Raw genomic sequence first — 19,037 nt, 5'->3', positions numbered from 1 at the left:
ATTGCATATATTATAGTAAAATATGTATATATTACTGAGCATATTATATATAATACAGTAACATATATATGCTCAGTAATATATATATATATATTCTAATTAATTAAAGAAAATATATCAATGTACTTAATCTCAGATTCCAACACAAACCAACATCATTCTTTAAAAATTTCTTAGGTAAATTCTCTACGTTCATTTTTCCACAACTAAAAGTTAAAATTTTATATGAAAAAAATAGGGGTGGAATCGAGGGCTGATGGCTAATGCCTGTAATTTCAACGCTTTGGGAGACAGAGGCAGGGAGATTGCTTAAGACCAGTAATTTGAGAACAGTCTGGGCAACATCACCTGACCCTATCTCTACAAAAATGTTTAAAAATTAGCCAGGCTTGGTGGTGCATGCTTGTAGACACACCTACTTTGAAGGCTGAGGTGGGAGGTTTGCCTGAGCCTAGGAGTTAGCCATTACAGTGAACCATGGTTGTACCACTGCATTCCAGCCTGGACAGCAGCATGAAACCCTGTCTCTAAAAATAAATAAAATTTGGTTAAAGAATGAATAGGTACAAAGGATATATTTTTTCTTCTTCTACCTGCTTGTGGAAAATTTCTCACAGCATTCATTCACTTAATCAGTCATTTGGTTCAAGAATTTTGGTCCAGTTATAAGAATATGACAAACAAATTATTAATATATTCAGTGTATAGAATGAAAAACACCTATTTTAATTATTAAATGTACTAAGTATGTGAAGAGATGATTTACCCAAAAATGCAAATATTAACAGCCTTTGAGAAAAGTTTTAAATCTCACTATTTTCAAATAAGTTAAAATTAGAGTGAAATAAATTTTCAAACATCAAATTAAGAAATATTTTAAAATAAGAGATAACCCAATGATTTTGAAACAACAGTGAAATGGACATTTATATACACTGCCACTGAGAATGAAAATCTGTCCTTTTCTGAAAGGCAACTTGAAAATATCTGTGTGAAGCAATGATAATTTCTGTCCTTCTATTGGATGATCACTGTCCACAATACACATGCACTGTGAGAAACACTTGAATAGTTATTCTGCTGCATTAGACGTACAATGTCATTTAATCACCACAACATTCCTTGAAGGTAGTTCTATCGAATTTTGCAGATAGAATATTGAGGCTATGAGGAGTAAACACAATTGCTCAAAACCATGAAGATGACAAACAGGGGATATATAATTGGAAAATAGAGTTGTCTGAGGCCAAAGTGGATGATTTGGTTTATTAGACAATTACCTGTGGGGGATTTATATATAAAGTAAAAGCAGCATGGTTTCTAACTCTCCATAGCAATATTGCCAACTTTCTTTCTTTTATTTTTAATTTTTTTTTCTGGATTTAGACATAGAAGTGCAGTTGTGTTACATGGATGTATTGTGTAGTAGTAAAATCTGAGCTTTTAATGTCTCCATCACACAAATAATGTACGTTGCACCAAGTAAGTAATATTTTGTCCCTCATCCCACCCAAGCACTCACCTTTTGCAGTTGGCAGGGTCTATCTTACACTCTGTATGTCCATGTATATGCATTATTTAGCTCCCACTTATAAGTGAGAACAGGTGGATTTTTGCTTTCTGCTTCTGAGTCATTTCACTAAGGATAATTGCTGCTAGTTCCTTCCATATTGCTGCAAAAGAGACAATTTTATTCTTTTTATGGCTGAGTAGTATTCTATGGTGTATGTATGTGTATATAAATGTGAAATAAATGTGAAAATGTGATGTGTGTGTGAAATAAATGTGAAAATGTGTTGTGTGTGTGATATATGTGTGTGTGTGTGTGTGTGTGTGTGTGTATATATATATATATAAAATCACATTTAAAATCCAGTTAACTGTTGATGAATGTCCCATACCTACAGCCAACTGATCTTCGACAAAGTAAAAAATATGCACTGGGGAAAGGACACCCTATTTTCAATAAATGGTGCTGGGAAAATTGGATAACCATATGCAGACAAATCAACTTAGACCCCTCTCTCCCACCATATATAAACATTAACTCAAGTTGGATTGAATAATTAAATGTAAAACCTGAAAATATTAAAATTCCAGAAGAAAACCTAGGAAACCCTTCTCTGGGCATGGGTCTAGACAAATAATTTATGGCTAAGCCCTCAAAAGAAAATGCAACAAAAACAAAAATAAAAAATGGGACTTAATTAAACTAAAAAGCACCTGCCCAGCAAAAGAAATAATCATCAGAATAAACAGACAACCTACAGAATGGGAGAAAATATTTATAAACAATGAAAATGTGTTTCTAAAGGCTTTGTTCTGGATGCTTTGAGGGAATGTAATTTTGGCAGTTAGCGTTAATTTAAAATGGTAGGATGGCAACCAAAATGTGGTGATTATGGGATGGGTTTCAGGAAAACTAAGTTTATGTGCAACTCCCTGCACAAAGATTTCTATGAAACTCTATTTCATATGTTGCACAATGTATTAATCTCTTCTCATGCTGCTATAATGTACTTTTAGAGACTGGGCAATTTATAAAGGAAAGAGGTTTAATTGATTCACAGTTCAGCATGGCTTCAGAAGCCTCAGGAAACTTACAAACATAATGGAAGTGAAAGCAAACATGTCCTTCTTCACATGGTAGCAGGATGGAGAAGTGCAGAGTAAAGAGGGGTAAAAGCCCCTTATAAAATGATTGGATCTCATGAGAACTCACTCATTATCACAAGAACAGCATGAGGGAACCAAGCTGATCATCTAATCACGTCCTACAAGGTGTCTTTTCCAACACATGGGGATTACATTTCAGATTATAATTCAAGATGAAATTTTGGGTGGGAATACAGCCACACCATATGACACAGCAATCTTTATCTATATGTATCTCTTGAATGACTGATTGAATGGCTTTCTATAATTCATATTACATTTAAAAATTATAAATTAAAAGTTCCACTGGATATATTATATACAGTGATAAAGACAAAAAGAAGCTAAATATGTAAATATTATACTTAATTATCTATGGGAGAGAAAAATATTCCAAAGTGGAATTTTTAAAATATTTGATACTTTTTAGGAAACGATATTATTCAAACAGATACTTAAAAACCATTTAAGATGATTTAGGCTGGGTGTGGTGGCTCACACCTGGAATCCCAGCACTTTGGGAGGCTGAAGTGGTTGGATCATTTGAGGTCAGGAGTTCAAGATCAGCCTGGCCAACATGGTAAACACTGTCTCTCCTAAAAATATGAAAATTAGCCCAGGCAGTAGTGGTGCACACCTGTTATCACAGCTACTCAGGAGACTGATTGCAGGAGAATCGCTTGAGCCTGGGAGGTCGAGGTTGCTGTGAGCCAAGATCACATCATTGTACTCCAGTCTGGACCACAGAATGAGACCCTGTCTCAAAAAAAAAAAATATATATATATATATGTATATATATATATATATATATGTAGGTGATTTGATTATAACAGTTCCAGACATGTTTTAATTTAATAATATTGTACATGTCTATTAAATTCTTTCAGAGATAGGGAAATAATTAGATGGCTTAAGTACTATATATCTGTTTATTATTAGAGGTCTTATCTGAAAATATTGAAATAATCATATTAAAGATTTCAAAGATAATTTAAAATGTAGAATTAACAAATGTTAGAAAGCCACAATTATGATACCTATGCACTCTATTATTTTGATTCTGGTACTAAATATTATTAGAATTATTATTTTAGTTTTTTTCAAGAATATAAATAATTAAAAAATAATTGCAGAATTAGAGAAAGTAATAAAATGAAAGAAAATTTCTCTAAATGCATGTGAAGTAAGTATTATACTGGTTTATGGCTTGATACTTTGAAGATATAAGTGTCTCACCTTGAATTGTGAACTAAAAGACTATATATTGCCCACTCTGTTATGGAAATGGCACTTTTATTGTTGCTCATATAATTTAGCAAGGTCATGGGTGGGGTTTGTGACAGTAAAAAAATTTCTCATATGTTTTTGATAGTGTTATATAAATAAAAATATATTTAATGTGGTGCTTTAAAATATTTAACTGTCCTGTCAAAGTAAAAATAACCACAGATAATGTGATCTGAAATTGATCATAATTTAACTTACCTATGGTGATAAAAATTAACTTATAAGACTTATGATCTTTTCCTCCGCTAAAGTACAAAACAATTTCTCTGAATTTCTTTTGTCATTTTTCTCATTTTCTGTTCCGAATCTTAATTTTGGATATATATTTATATGTATATATATCCATACATGTATATGTATATATACAATAAGCACTCATAGTTTAAGCTTATTGAGAGTGTGATCTCTGTCTGATTAATATTTTCATTGTCTGCAGAACCAAGATTGAACATTGTACTTAAATAGAGACTTAAGAAGTGTTTGTTGCTGGGCGCAGTGGCCCACATCTCTAATCCCAGCACTTTGGGATGTCGAGGCAGGCGGATCACGAGGTCAGAAGTTTGAGACCAGCCTGGCCAATATAGTGAAACTCCATATCTACTAACAATACAAAAATTAGCCGGGCGTGGTGGCGGGTGTCTGTAGTCCCAGCTACTCGGGAGGTTGAGGCAGGAGAATCTCTTGAACCTGGGAGACGGAGGTTGCAGTGAACCGAGATTGAGCCATTGCACTCCAGCCTGGGCAATAGAGCAAGACTCTGACTCAAAAAAAAATACTGTTTGTTGGATGGATGATTGAGTGACTATATCATTTCTACCTTTTGTTCATGTCCATCGTATTAGTTGTTGACACCAAAAACTGTGTAAATTTGATAAGCACTTTGGGTTCATTCTGCATCAAAATCAACATTGTGAATATATTAATAATGGAAAATTAAAGATTAATGAAAGTTGTAAGCAAATGCACAATTAAATTCATTTGAGGGTTCTTGGAATGAGGAAGCATTGAAAGAAAAGAAGAAATTATAGTTGAGATTCATGGTTCAAAGAGAATAAATGTTCTCAAATGGTCACAGGTTGCTGGAAGCTCTGTAGACAAATATATTTGCCGGTCAAACTCAGATTCTAGACAAAATGTCATTGCCAAATAGGATAATAACTTATTTAATTATTTAATGAAAAGTATGTATTACCAAGAATGTATGAAAATGCTACCTCAATACTGTGGTCAAATGTGATAACATTATGTTAGAATTTTTTTTAGGAATAACTATTGGATACTTTGAAAACTAATAATATATTTTCTTTGATTTGATTGATTTGTCACATAACTACCATGGCATACACATAACAAATGTCCAAAATTAGTATTTACTGTTGACAGGTATTTATTATCCTGGTGGTATTCTTGGGGAGAAAGTAGATATTATTTCTTAATCATGGCTGTATATCTGGGATACCAGTTCAGCTTAAAAAAGCAAGAAACAAAAACAATTACACCTTCTCAGACCTCCATTTTTATCTCCATGGCTTTTATTATGAGTTCTGCTTACTTAGGCTAATGAGTAAGTCTTTTGCTTAAGCAGAGATTCTGGGAGATAAAGTACTATCTAGTCTCTCCTTCCTATAGGCATTCTTAATCTTTGTTGTTGATTTCTTGGTGCCTCTTTCACATGACTTCAAATAGGGGAAAATGCACCTCTTCCCTTGCTGTCATAGAGGAAACGAAATCTTTAAAATGTTTGAGATTTTACAGCAAAATCCATATTCCTAAGACCTTCGGAGAAACTCTCAGGAGGGGTTGGTTTATTGGTGTTCTGCGGTTTTAGGGCCAGCTGTGCCCTACTTAATAATTTCTATAGAAGGCATTTGGTCACAACTTGAGGGTCTTGCACATTGCTTTAGGATGTGGACTCATTAATGAATTTCATGTTTAGCTATGAGCCTTAGTGATAATTCTAGGGTAACAAAAAAAATTATACTTAACATTTTATTATATTTATTTCCTAAAAATCCATTTGTCCTTGGAATGTGATTAGATTTGTTTATCTATCTAACTCTCTGTCTACCCACTGTCAAGTATCAAAAGCCGATACCTCCATTCTTTGACAGATAAAAAAGAGGACTCTTGAAAACAATCTTGTCACAGATTCTATGAAATGTTCTTCTCTCTTATTGCATTCACACAGCTCATCATTGAAAGAGGTATCTATACTAGGCCTAGCCAACTGATTCCCATACCAGGGTGAATTCATTCTGTTGGCAGATCAGTGAAACATACAACCTTTGGAGGGGATTCTTCAGAGTTCCCTGTAACTAGGTGACATTTTACTTATTAGAGTGAATATAATATTTTTCATTATCACTTATGTTTTTAGATTTTTAAAGTTTCTCCTTTGTAAATTCTTACATCATATTCCTCTTCTCTTAAAACTCTACAAAATAACACCTCTAATGTTACTTCTATTATAGCTTTTTAGCACCTGCTTTTATGCTCACCAATACGTATAAGATTGTGAAAGTGAGACTTGGCAATTATTGAGTTAATGTGATGTGTGTAGAGGACAGGCTACACCATCTGATTTGGTATCAAAATGAATCTTCATTTAGTCCTCAAAGAGTTATTATATGATGCTGTCAGTCACTAGCTATTGAACAGTGGCTTATTTTCTTGAAATGTATTCAGAATAAGATTCTTTTTCTCAAATTTTGCATTCATTAGTCTTTGATAGTATTTGCTTTAAATAAAATGTTTTCGCATTACAAAAGGCGATTCCTCTATATATGCATACTAGTGTTGGGGTAGTCAGTAGAGTTCAGTTTTTCTGCAAGTAAAAATTAAGTTTGAATAAATAACAGTAACAAGCACAGAAAACTAGAATTCAAAAATATTTTATATGAGCTAACCCCAAGAGTTGGAATTTTACAGTTCATTAGCAAAAAGGCTGACTAATCTCACTGTTATAGGCATTCACTTGGGAAATAAATTTTATCCTACTGCCGACACACTATATATCTCATTAAGGCAGCCATCGCTGTCTCATTTTTGTTGTTGAAATTAAAAGTAGGTGCATATAGTCATTCATTATTCTTTGTTAGAATCCTATAGAAAACAGGCTTCCCACAAAAGCATATACCAGTATGAAGATTACCAAGTAACTTCTGATCTTGAAAGTGATATTCTTTTCAGAAAGTGATTCACTAAGATGCAAAGGAATGCTGATGATTAGTTTGAGCTATGTAAGGGTGAAAAAAAAAAAAAAACACTCATGGGGAAAAAGTGAACCAAAGATGTATTGAAAAGTATTAAGCTGCGAAGACACCCAAGTGCTACCCAGCTCTTTCACTGAGTACTTGCCTGACGTCGGCAGCATTCCATTTGCTGCCTCTATTTTCTGTTTGTAAGATGGTGAAGGCAACTATTCCGAATGCTTGCAGAATTTCTATCAGATAAATAGCATTTTAAAAACTTGAACAATTTAGAATTGTATTATGCAAATGTTATATAGTCCATATATTGTTTGGGTTATTAATGTCATTTGCTTCTCTTCTTTTGACTGCCTGGCTTAGGCATTTCACAGATCACTGTGATCTCTGCCAAATGAATGGGGAACAGAAAGTAAAGCTGGCAACCAAAAAAAAAGTAGCTTTTAGGAAATACTTTGTTTATTCCTTTCAATTAGTTTAATTAGCTGTCAATTCCTTGAGTACGATATTCGGGGATAAAACATAAACTAAAAAGCCTATTTCCTCTAGTAAATAAATGAGTGCCAAGAAGTTACCATGAATTCAGTATATAACCATAACTTAATGAATTCATTTATAAATTTGGAGAGAAAAACATTTAAAAAGTGTTTTGAGAGTGCTAGTTGTTCAAATATTTTTAGTGTCAAAGAAGCACTAATTTCTCTTCATTGATTTATATTTTTATTAAATCTTGTCAGTCATCAAAATTATTATAGCCTAACAAGGAACTTAAAGCCACATCTTTTTTTTTAGAAAAACCTACATTGCAATAAATACGAGGACTGATATCCATAACTGAGAGGGTCCTCAGAATGGTATACAAGAGCTACATTTTGAAATTATGTTGTTTCATCAATTATCAAATTATAACTTAGTGTTACCCATTATATGAGGGACACTTCCTCTTACCTAGGAGGAAAACTATAGTCACTTTTCTGTTTCAGCTGATTATAACAAACATGTTTCCCATGACACATTTTTCTTTACTTCTCTGGTAAACCTCTGTTGTACAGGGTAGTATTAATTACCATCCTTGATTTTGTGATTTATTACACTCTCAAAAGTTCCTTGCATAGCTTGATTTTATTTATTTATTTATTGTTCACTGACTTTTGGAATTACTTATAAATCTCTAATAATCACTAACCACATTAAAAATGATCTAAATGACTAAATCTTGCATTTATTTGGTCTTTCTTCATCCATTCCTTGCTTGTGCTCATTTTTCAATTGTTCTTTTTTATATAATTTTAATTCATCAATATATATCTCTTAAAAAGCTATTATGCTAATTATTGTTAACTTTATAAAAGGAGTGACACTCATTTCTGTGATACATTGTTAATACTAAATCAGTCAGAAAGCACACTAAGTAGTAGAAATATAGGAGGTGGGATGCTGAAGAGTATAATAATTTCCCTGAATCTGGTCCATGAACAGAATGCACAAACCATTTGCTTCCTTGGGAAAGGTAACTAGTCAGATCATGTCTCTTGCTTTGCAAAATAATTGGCTTTGTAAAGAGATTTTTTTAAGTTTGGATATTTAAGGAGTTCTATTTCTTCTCTAGCCTAAGTACATCGTTTTGGTTTGAAATCTCATACGTCCATTCATACATGTAACTGATGATATTCCTCATAGCGTGACCTACTCGATTCAATAAAATATTCATTTCAGCTTAAAATGCCTAATGATCTAACCAGGGTAGAAAACAAGTGGCTTGAAGCCCTGAGATAGCCCAGAGAGCCCCAGGGCTGTGTAGCATTAAATACTTCCTGCAAGACAGCCTGCATTCCAAGAAACCATTCCTAACCTACCAATTTTCCTACTGTAGCAATGCTTCACAGGCAAGAAAATTCTGATATAGCATATACAAATAAATGTTAATTTAAAATCTAAATTATTTCCCAAAAAGCAGCATAAATATAGACTTGTTATAATGGACATTTTGGAGATTATTACCAAAACTAAGCAAAGGAATAATTCTTTGAAAATCTAAAAAGAAAAATTAATTTTAAAATAATTACTATTTATGAAGTAACAAGGAGATGTTATGCATTTTCTATTTGTGATACTGCTTCCAAATTTAGAAATAATAAACTTAAAAAGTAACATTAAGAGATGTCAGGCTCAGATAATTACTTGATTTTCCTTTCCATTCTTCCATTCTGTAAAGAAGTCATTTAGATGACATAATAATGAATCCAAAGTGCTAGGAATATTGAATATTAATAATTATGAATATTCAATGAAGATAGTGATAATAAAAGTTTTCATTTTGTGTGAGCCCTCTCTGTGCCACACTCTTTCACTTACTTTATTTCATTCAACTCATGCAACTCTGTTGCTTGTGTTTTATAATTTTTAACTTTACAAATAAGGTGTAGAAATATTTGATAATCTGCCCAAGGCGTGAGTTCTATATAGTATATTAAATAGTTTCTACAAGACAGCCTGTATTCCAAGAGATTATTTATATTCCTTCTTATGGAAAAATACTAAATCTTCTTTAAGTCAGACCGAGATGGATTGTACTTTTTTATCTGGTTGAATGGTCTACTAACTCTCCATTGGGATCATCCACAGTAATGTTGATATACCTGAACATATATCAGGAAGATTTGAATAAGGCAGTCTTGCATAAAATACCTATGACCCTTGTTTTAAACAGGGCCATGAGATACTGCTTGTTTTCTCAAGGTTTGGCTAAGGAAAGGTGATTGTGATAAAATTATAAATCATTAAAATTGGTTAGTTATTTTTCGTAGCTAAGGGAAGAGGCTTTTCTATTTTTAATATTGTGAATTGATGATAAATGTATAAACTTTCTGAAGCTCATTTACTCATAAGAGTAATAAAGGGAGAAAATAACCCACAGTATTAATTTGGTGTTCCTGTGTGTATTAGTCTGTTTTCACACTCCTGATAAACACATACCTGAGATGGGATAATTTACAAAAGAAAGACATTTAATTGGACTTAACAGTTCCACATGGCTGGGGAGGCCTCACAATCATGGCGGAAGGCTAGGTGGAGCAAGTCACGTCTTTTATGGATGGTGGTGAGCAAAAGAAGAAAGCTTATGAAGAGAAACTCCCCTTTTTAAAACCATTAGATCTGCTGAGACTCACTTACTATTATGAGAACAGCATGAGAAAGACCTGCCCCGTGATTCAATAATCTCCCAGTGAGTCCCTCCTACAACACTTGGGATTTATGGGAGCTATAAGTTGAGTCTTGGGTTGGGACACAGAGCCAAACCATATAATTCTGCCCCTGGCCCCTCCCAAATCTCTTATCTTCACATTTCAAAACCAATTTTGTCTTCCCCACAGTCCCCCAAAGTCTCAAATAATTTCAGCAGTAACTCAAAAGTCCAGAGTCCAAAGTCTCATCCAAGACAAGATAAGTCCCTTCTACCTATGAGCCTGTAAAATCAAAAGCAAGTTAGTTACTTCCTAGATACAGTGGAGGTACAGGCATTGGGTAAATACAGTGATTCCAAATGGGAGAAATTGGCCAAAACAAAGGGGCTACAGGCCCCATGCAAGTCCAAAATCCAGCAGGGCAGTCAAATCTTAAAGTTGCAAAGTGATTTCCTTTGATTACCTGTCTCAGGTCTAAGTCATAGTGATATAAAAGGAGGGTTCCCATGGTCTTGGTCAGCTCTGCCCCTATGGCTTTGCAGGGTATAGCCTACCCCTTGGCTGCGTTCATGGACTTCCCAGGCACATGGTGCAAGCTGTCAGTGGCTCTACCGTTCTGGGGTCTGGAGGATGGTGGCCTACTTCTCACAGCTCCGCTAGGCAGTGCTCCACTGGGAACTCTGTGTAGGGGCTCCAACGTTACATTTTCCTTCCACACCGCCCTGGTAGAGGTTCTCCATGAGAGCCCTGCCCCTGCAGCAAACTTCTGCCTGAACATCCAGGGGGTTTTGTACATCTTCTGAAACCTAGCTAGAGGTTCCCAAGCCCCAGTCTTGACTTCTGTGTCCTGGTAGGCTCAACACCAAATGGAAGCTGCCAAGGCTGAGGCTTGCACCCTTTAAGCCATGGGCCAAACTATATGTTTTCCCCTTTCAGGTACAGCTGGATCGGCTGGGACATAAGGAACCAAGTCTCTAGTCTCTAGGCTGTACACATCATAGGGACCCTGAGCCCAGTCCAAGAAACCACTTTTGCCTCTTAGGCCTTTGGGCCTGTGGTGGGAGGGACTGCCGTGAAGACCTTTGACAGGCCCTGGAGACATTTCCTCCACTGTCTTGGGGATTAACATTTGGATCCTCCTTATTTCTGCAGCTGGATTGAATTTCTCTTCAGAAAATAGAATTTTCTTTTCTATTGCATTGTTAGGCTGCAAATTTTTCAAACTTTTGTGCTCTGCTTCCCTTATAAAAATGAATGCCTTTAACAGTACTCAAGTTACATCGTGAATTCTTTGCTGCTTAGAAATTCCTTCCACCACACGCCCTAAATCACTCTGTCAAGTTAAAAGTTCAACAAACCTCTAGGGCAGAGGCAAAATGCCACCAGGCTCTTTGCTAAAACATAACGAGTCACCTTTGCTCCAGTTCCCAACAAGTTCCTCATCTCCATCTGAGACCACCTCAGCCTGGACCTTATTGTTCTTATCACTGTCAGCGTTATCGTCAAAGCCATTCAACAAGTCTCTAGAAAGTTCCAAACTTCCTGCATTTTCCTGTCTTCTGAGCCCTCCTAACTTTTCCAACCTCTGCCTGTTACCCGGTCCCAAAATCGCTTCCACATTTTTGGGTGTCTTTTCAGCAGTGCCCTACTCTGCTGGTACCAATTTACTGTATTAGTCTGTTTTCATATTGCTGATAAAAACATACCTGAGGCTGGGTAATTTACACAAAGAAATAAATAAGAGATTTAATTGGACTTACATTTCCACATGGCTGGGGAGGCCTCACAATCGTGATAGAAGGCAAGGAGGAGATACCACATTCTGCATGGATGGTGGCGGGCAAAGAAAGAGAGCTTGTGCAGAGAAACTGCTGTTTTTAAAACCATCAGCTCTCGTGAGATGCATTCACTATCACGAGAACAGCATGTGAAAGACCCATCGCCATGATTCAGTCATCTCCCATGGGGTCCCTCCCATAACATGTGGGAATTATGGGAGCTACAGGATGAGATTTGGGTGGGGACATAAAGCCAAACCATATCATCATGTGAAATCTTAATAGCTGTTTTGGACTGCAGAAATCTTCATGAATTTTGCACCAAGCAGGAGAGCAAAATTAACAGATCATATTGAATTCATTATCAATTTTAAGAAAATTAACAGATAAATTTTCTGTTAGTGATTCCTCCCTAAAACTAACAAACATCTCTGCACTTTTGATGAATGTTTTCCCTGCTTTTAAAGCGCTAATTTAGGAATCACTCATTTTTATTTTCCCATTGTCATCAAGGGCTACTCTAATGGATGGACTTGACTTTATTTTGCAACCTTGTAAAATATCCCTCTATAATTTTATGAAAACTGAAGATCAGTTATACTGTTTTGTATCTAGTTGTGTCTGTGAAAGTAAATCCTGTGAAAATATATAGATATTTAATTCCCAGCTTATAATTTTTATATCATAATTCTGATATGGCTTTATAGTATAAAGCCAAAACTTTGTAAAAAAAAAAATAGCTATCTCAAAAAATATCAAAAGGTGATAAATCTGTGAAAGAAATAGGAATATACATGTAGCCATATACCTACTATTAATTTTGATGTTTCTCCCACTCATTTACCCTTGAATATATTTTACTAAATTAATTAGACAAAACTTATTTTATAACTATGAAAATGAGGATGAAACAGCTTCTGGTTAGAGAAAATTTGTATCTCAAGAGTTTTGACACCAACAGAGAGGAGGTACACTTTTTACCAATATTGTGTAGATAAAGTAAAAATTGCTGAGGAGTGGGAATAGTCCAGGACTTCTTGGGGACTAGAATATGTCTTCAGCTCTTGTCTTTGTAATATTCATGCTGTTTAGAAAATGGAGACTCAAGAACTACTACAAGATGAAAATAGATGCCAACCACTCACTGCCTGCTGAGATTTGCCAGTGTGTGTGGAAAGCAGAGAGGAGTACTTGTGGGAAAATGAGGTAAATATGAATATGCTAACAGATGGAAATCCACTGTTATTTTGACTTCTGTGATGTACTCACGAGCTTTCAGCTTTGTCTGTCACCATCTGTACTTCTCTGTACATACATGGTGGACCTTGATACTGTGTGAGACAAGATTTAGAGCAGTTTTCTGTTGCAACTGTTGGAAATGTAATCTCTCAGATAAATAATTAGAATGAGTCTTAAAATTGAAGCCTCTCAACGTTGAAGGTCAGCTGGGAACATGAAAATGATGGAAGGAGGACTGAAAAGAAATTAAAAATGCAGGTGTGGTGATCATGATTATGATGATTGTGTGTGTCTCTTTGAAGCAGGCTCTTGCTCATCAATGGTTCTGATTGAAAGCTTGACAAAGGCAGGGCAGTTAGTGGAAAAGCAGAAGGGAGAACAATATGGAATATCTGAAATATATGATCATTTAAAGTAAAAGAAATGTAGAATAGCAGTAAATAAAAGTTAGCAAGTTTTAAAAAGATACTAAACATTTTGGAATGGTGGAGAAGAAAAACTAAGGTCAATAAAGACACTCAAGCTGATGTTTCTAAGTTATGAGTGCCATGATCTGAAAAAATATGAATTAAATTTTTTTTTAAAAACATTACTTAAAAAAAATACTTGAAAGTGTTTCACAAAATGTCAGTTCAGTATTCTAAATGTTTTCACTGTAGTATTTTTTTTTTTGGAGACAGAGTCTCCCTCTGTCACCAGGCGCCAGGCTGGAGTTCAGTGGCATGATCCTGGCCCACTGCAACCTCCACCTCCTGGGTTCAAGCAATTCTCCTGCCTCAGCCTCCCAAGTAGCTGGGACTACAGGCGTGCACCACCATGCCCAGCTAATTTTTGTATTTTTTAGTAGAGACAGGGTTTCACCATGTTGGCCAGGATGGTCTTGATCTCTTGACATTGTGATTCACCCACCTCAGCCTCCCAAATTGCTGGAATTACAGGCGTGAGCCACCGCGCCCGGCCTTCACTGTAGTATTTTAAATGTGAAAAGGAAAAATAAGTGTCTTTAGAAGGGGAAACTATGAAAATGTAGAAAGAAAAACTGTAAAACTCCTTTTTTCTTTCTTTTTTTCTTTTTCATTACTCCACCATCCGATGCTTCAGAAAATCCATGTCCTTGATACAATTTTCCTGGTAGCACAATCTAGAAACTTAGATTCAGATTAAGTTTTATAAAATAAATATTAGATTTTAAAGCTAGATACATCTGCATTTTTAGTCAGAATGAACTCTATTCCATTGCTCTCTGTGCTGAATGAGGAAGCTGAAGGCTAATGAAAGAGAGATGTAATATGTTCTACGTCATAGTTTTACTTAGACTGGAACTAATTTTGAGTTTGGTGTTTCTTCCAGTATATAGATGAAAGCTGTTGAGAAGAAACTGATTGATGTCCAGAGTCATGCAAAGTGCTGCTTTGTGAATGGTCCTGTAGCAGAAACTTTGTAATTAGTTCTTTGCAACTTTTTTTCTTTTTTTTTAATCTTAGGGAAGATTCCCTCCATTCCTCTTTTCCTAAATCTCTGTCATTCCTGGGATCATATAATTTTCTTCCATACCTGGGAGTCTAAGCATCAAGAGCCAAAGCCTCCTTTTTTGTTTTCTTTTCACTTGGAAATTATAATGTCTTTAAGAACTAACTTTCACTCATTGTTGTCAACCCATGATAAATTCTAACTGGCAAATCTAACTTCAAACTTCAGCCTGCTGAAGTTATTTTTACAATATCTTACTAATTACAATATCTTACTAATTACAATATCTTACTAATATGTCAAATGAGACTTCTATATCACAGTGCCTGTGTACCTGTAACATTATTGAATTTGGGCTAACAATATCTTCATTTTAAACTTTTAGCTGTTTTTTTGCTTCTGACTATTTAAATAGTACCTTACATATAGGACACTTTGGATACTTGGGGTTCTTTAATTTTTCAAAAATAATCTATGGTACTTCTACTGAAAACTGCATTTTTTTTGTAGTATTTTAATTGTCACCAATTGGGAAGTAAGCCTGATATGATATTTTTACTGCCAAATTTCGAAGTCAAATATAAATCATTTCTGGCCCGTAAATATTTTTGTCTTTGAATGCCTTCCACCTAGGATGGAGAAACTAAGCAAAACATCCTTTCCCGTACGTGATTTAATTTATTGGATAATGAAAAGAACGAGCCATTTGGTCACTGATAAGTGATTATATGACTATGGAATAATTAGATTATTTTTGTCTGTAGGCAAAGATTGTATATTTTTGAAGCAGAGCTATTTTAACTCTATCGAGACACAGAGAAACAATACATTAGCAGTTCAGGATATTAGTGTCTGTAAGAACTCATTCCTCTTGGCTATTAATATGTTGGACAAAATACTTTGCATCTATAAAACTTATTTTTCATTACAAGGAGACCATATCATTTGCAAATTTCATTTCCTGTCAACCTGTGCATCATGTAAATATTGTGAAGCAAAACTCTGATAGTCTACTCAGTTAGATGTTGGTTTAAAAGTTTCTAAGTTGAAACTGTTTTTTTCCCCTGCTCTGGAAATAGTACTGGTTCTTTGCCAAGTCAGATTTCCTCCTACGCTTATCACTTTATATGTGGAAAATGGAGTAAAAGCGTAGGAGGAATAAGGCTAGTATCTTTTCTTAGCATCACACTAACTTAGGCAAGAATTGGATCTGGTTAACTCATATTTGCAGTGGCAATGTCATTATTTATGCACTGTTTAGCGATATTACTTGTACTTAAGTGTTAGAATGTTCTTATATAAAGGCATAATTTCACGAGGTTTTTTGCCCCTCCTTTCTCCATTTCTACTCTTATACAAGACGAAGATTACCATTATAATAGCAAGATAATTATTACTATCGGAACAGTTCTCTAGGGTGCTTCTCCCTATCAGTGTAAAAACAAATCATGTAATCGTTCTATAATTTGAGAATTTTTACAAAGCACGTTGTCCTAACTATTACAGAGAATTTACAATATCTCATTTGTCTTAGAAATTCCTATTTGGGCACACACACAAAAATATTTTGCTTAGTTTATCTTCAATGCTGGAAATATGGCATTTCAGAAAAATGGCTTTCAGAAGCCATTAGAGGTATTTAAAGACTGCTTCTAGTAGACTAATTTTATTCTTTCTTCTTCTGTTAACCATAGTTAGAAGATGAAGTGCATCTTCATCACTTTAAAAGGCAAAAATCCTTGAAAATACTATTTTTTTAAAGTAATGTCTAGTAAACAATCTAAATTTTGATATGATAGAAAAGATATGGAATTATTGGTACTCGTTGCTTGAAGTTTTAATTCTTGTCATTATTTTGGCCCAGTCATAAAAGTATAAATGTTACTGCTGTTGGTGAAATCCCTTTATTGTCCATAAATCGTAAGTATTATTTTTAGAGTATTATTGTTTCTTAGGAATAAAAGACATGCTAGGAACAATTTCCTTTACATATTAAAATAGTCATCCAATGCTTATGTAAAATGCCACTAGAAACTATTTTAATGTTATGCCATTCTTAGCTTAACTGGAAGCTAAGAACTTGTAAACCTTGATATGTTTAATTCTTCTCTCTGAAAATGTTTGATTTTGTGTGTTTATGAGTTAATTTTACCCATGCCAAAGTTTGAGCTATAACTATTAAGGAAAAAATTAGGTGTGAAATAATTTCTAAATAATCAAAACATATAATTTTTTTTTGTAAAGGAACCACATTATTTATAATATGCCCAGTTTAGCATATGATGTGAACCTGTATAGTGGCAATGAAAGTAAAAATGGAATAGACATGATTGACTTAAGAGGTATTGTAGGAACTGGAAGCCATAAATTGTTGATGTAGGCATGACTGAGGTTTTTGTGTGGTTAGCTGGGAGGGTTTTCATGTGGTTAGCTGCCATCACTAAGGGAATAGATATAGGGAATGTTATAAGTAATTACTATCTGGAAAAACTTGTTTTTCTCTTTACTTACTAGATATTGAATAAACATTCAATAAACATTCAATATCTAGTAAGTAAAGTTTAGTAAAATAGCTAATGGTTATTTAGAAAAACATTTCACCAAAAGTAATCAATAAATGCGTAGGTCAGTAAGTGCCTCTGTGAAATATCCCTGCAATTAAGGTTAGATGCCAAGAGAGGGCAGGAGATCCTTCATTAGATTGCACGGTTTGCACCTTTGGGTTTCCGGACTATAGCATTAAAAGTGTGTAAGTAGTCTTCACAGTAAGTCCTTGCTTTTGAAGTGATTTAAGTCTTATTTGAAAATTAGGCAGTTATGTTCAGATTGAATATTATTTTTTAAATCATCATTATTTCACCCTACATCTCAAAAGGGAAGATGTTATCTATTTCAAATTATTTCTGACTTTATATTAGGATTTAGTAATTATATGCAGCTAACCTTGCAAATTAAGTTTACTTGAGAAAAAATTCAACATGTTTATAAGATCGTTGCCAGAAAGAGTCTGCTACTGTTGCTCTCAAAATTAAGTATTTGAAAATATGCATTGTGGATATTTCCTTTTGATGGAGCATTGTGGATATTTCCTTTTGATGGGGAACTACTGCAAAATCTGACTTGCCTCTAAAACGCCAAAAGTGAGGCTCCTCATAAACTTGCTACCATTTCAAAGGCTTCAAGACGTCAAAAGATTTCTAACTCTTCAAAGTAGCATCATCTGTCATCCATTGGGGAAACATTCTCCACTTAATCTCTGACTCACAGGAGAATTCCTCAATGTGTTCTCCTTCATCAGAGAAGGGTCGCTATGAGAGACACTGCTCTTATATTTTAAAACATATATAAAATAATATTTGCAGCCAGGTGCAGTGGCTCATGTCTGTAGTCCCAGCACTTCGGGAGACTGAGGCAGGCAGATTGCTTGAGCCCAGGAGTTTGAGACTAGGCTGGGCAACATGGTGAAACCCCTATCTCTACAAAAAATACAAAAATTAGCCAGTCATGGTATTGGGCACCTGTAGTACCAGATCTCAGGATGCTGAGGTGTGAGGATGACTTGAATCAGGAGGTGAAGACTGCCATGAGCTGTGATATATTTGAAAATACAATTGAATTTCTAATAAAAATATCATGGAATACAACATTTGATATTGAATAACTGTTTGTTTTGGACATGAATGTTTTCATTTAGAATACACACCATATGTCTGCATGTTGAAAATACATCTCCTGCAAGAAACACGAGAAAGGTCTGCATTGAAGTTTGGTTAATAAATCATACTGAAGACTAAATTTCTACTAGTCAATGGAAACTTTTTGAGGCTAAACTTTTATTTTCTTTAGAAAAAGTATGTAAGGCTGAGTTTTGCCTTTGGCATTGTGAACTAGAATACAAGAAATCTTGTCCATTTTAAAAACAAAAATAATATATTCCGGTCACATTGAGTCCATTTTTAAGTACCTTAAAAGCAGCAAGATATGGTAGGAAGGGCAGCAGCCTGGGAATAAGAAGATCTGAACTGAGTTCTTTTACTAATTAGCTGTTTTGCCATGGACAGGTGCCTTAACCTTCAAGGGCAAAGTTTTCTTCTCTATAAAGAGGTTGTGCTCGATGATCTGACAGGGTTCTTGGCACTTTGCCACTACATGTAAGTGAGAATCTCTCTGGAGTGTCACGTTTTTTTTCTTTTTCTTTTCTTTTCTTTTTTTTTTT

The 19,037-nt window shown here is 34.7% G+C and overlaps 1 protein-coding gene across 1 annotated transcript in view; it reads left to right on the top strand.

Moving 5' to 3' along the window:
- The window catches only part of LOC108288041 (MAM domain-containing glycosylphosphatidylinositol anchor protein 2-like), a 735,245-nt gene that overhangs the window by 181,369 nt on the left and 534,839 nt on the right, over window positions 1-19,037 (top strand). The gene's annotated exons all lie outside the window — the stretch shown is intronic.

The sequence above is a fragment of the Cebus imitator genome, unplaced genomic scaffold, assembly GCF_001604975.1.
Source record: "Cebus imitator isolate Cc_AM_T3 unplaced genomic scaffold, Cebus_imitator-1.0 Scaffold361, whole genome shotgun sequence".
NCBI classification, from domain to species: Eukaryota; Metazoa; Chordata; class Mammalia; order Primates; family Cebidae; genus Cebus; species Cebus imitator.
The sequence above is the reverse complement of the archived record's forward strand: the minus strand, read 5'-3'. Positions and strand labels throughout refer to the sequence as shown.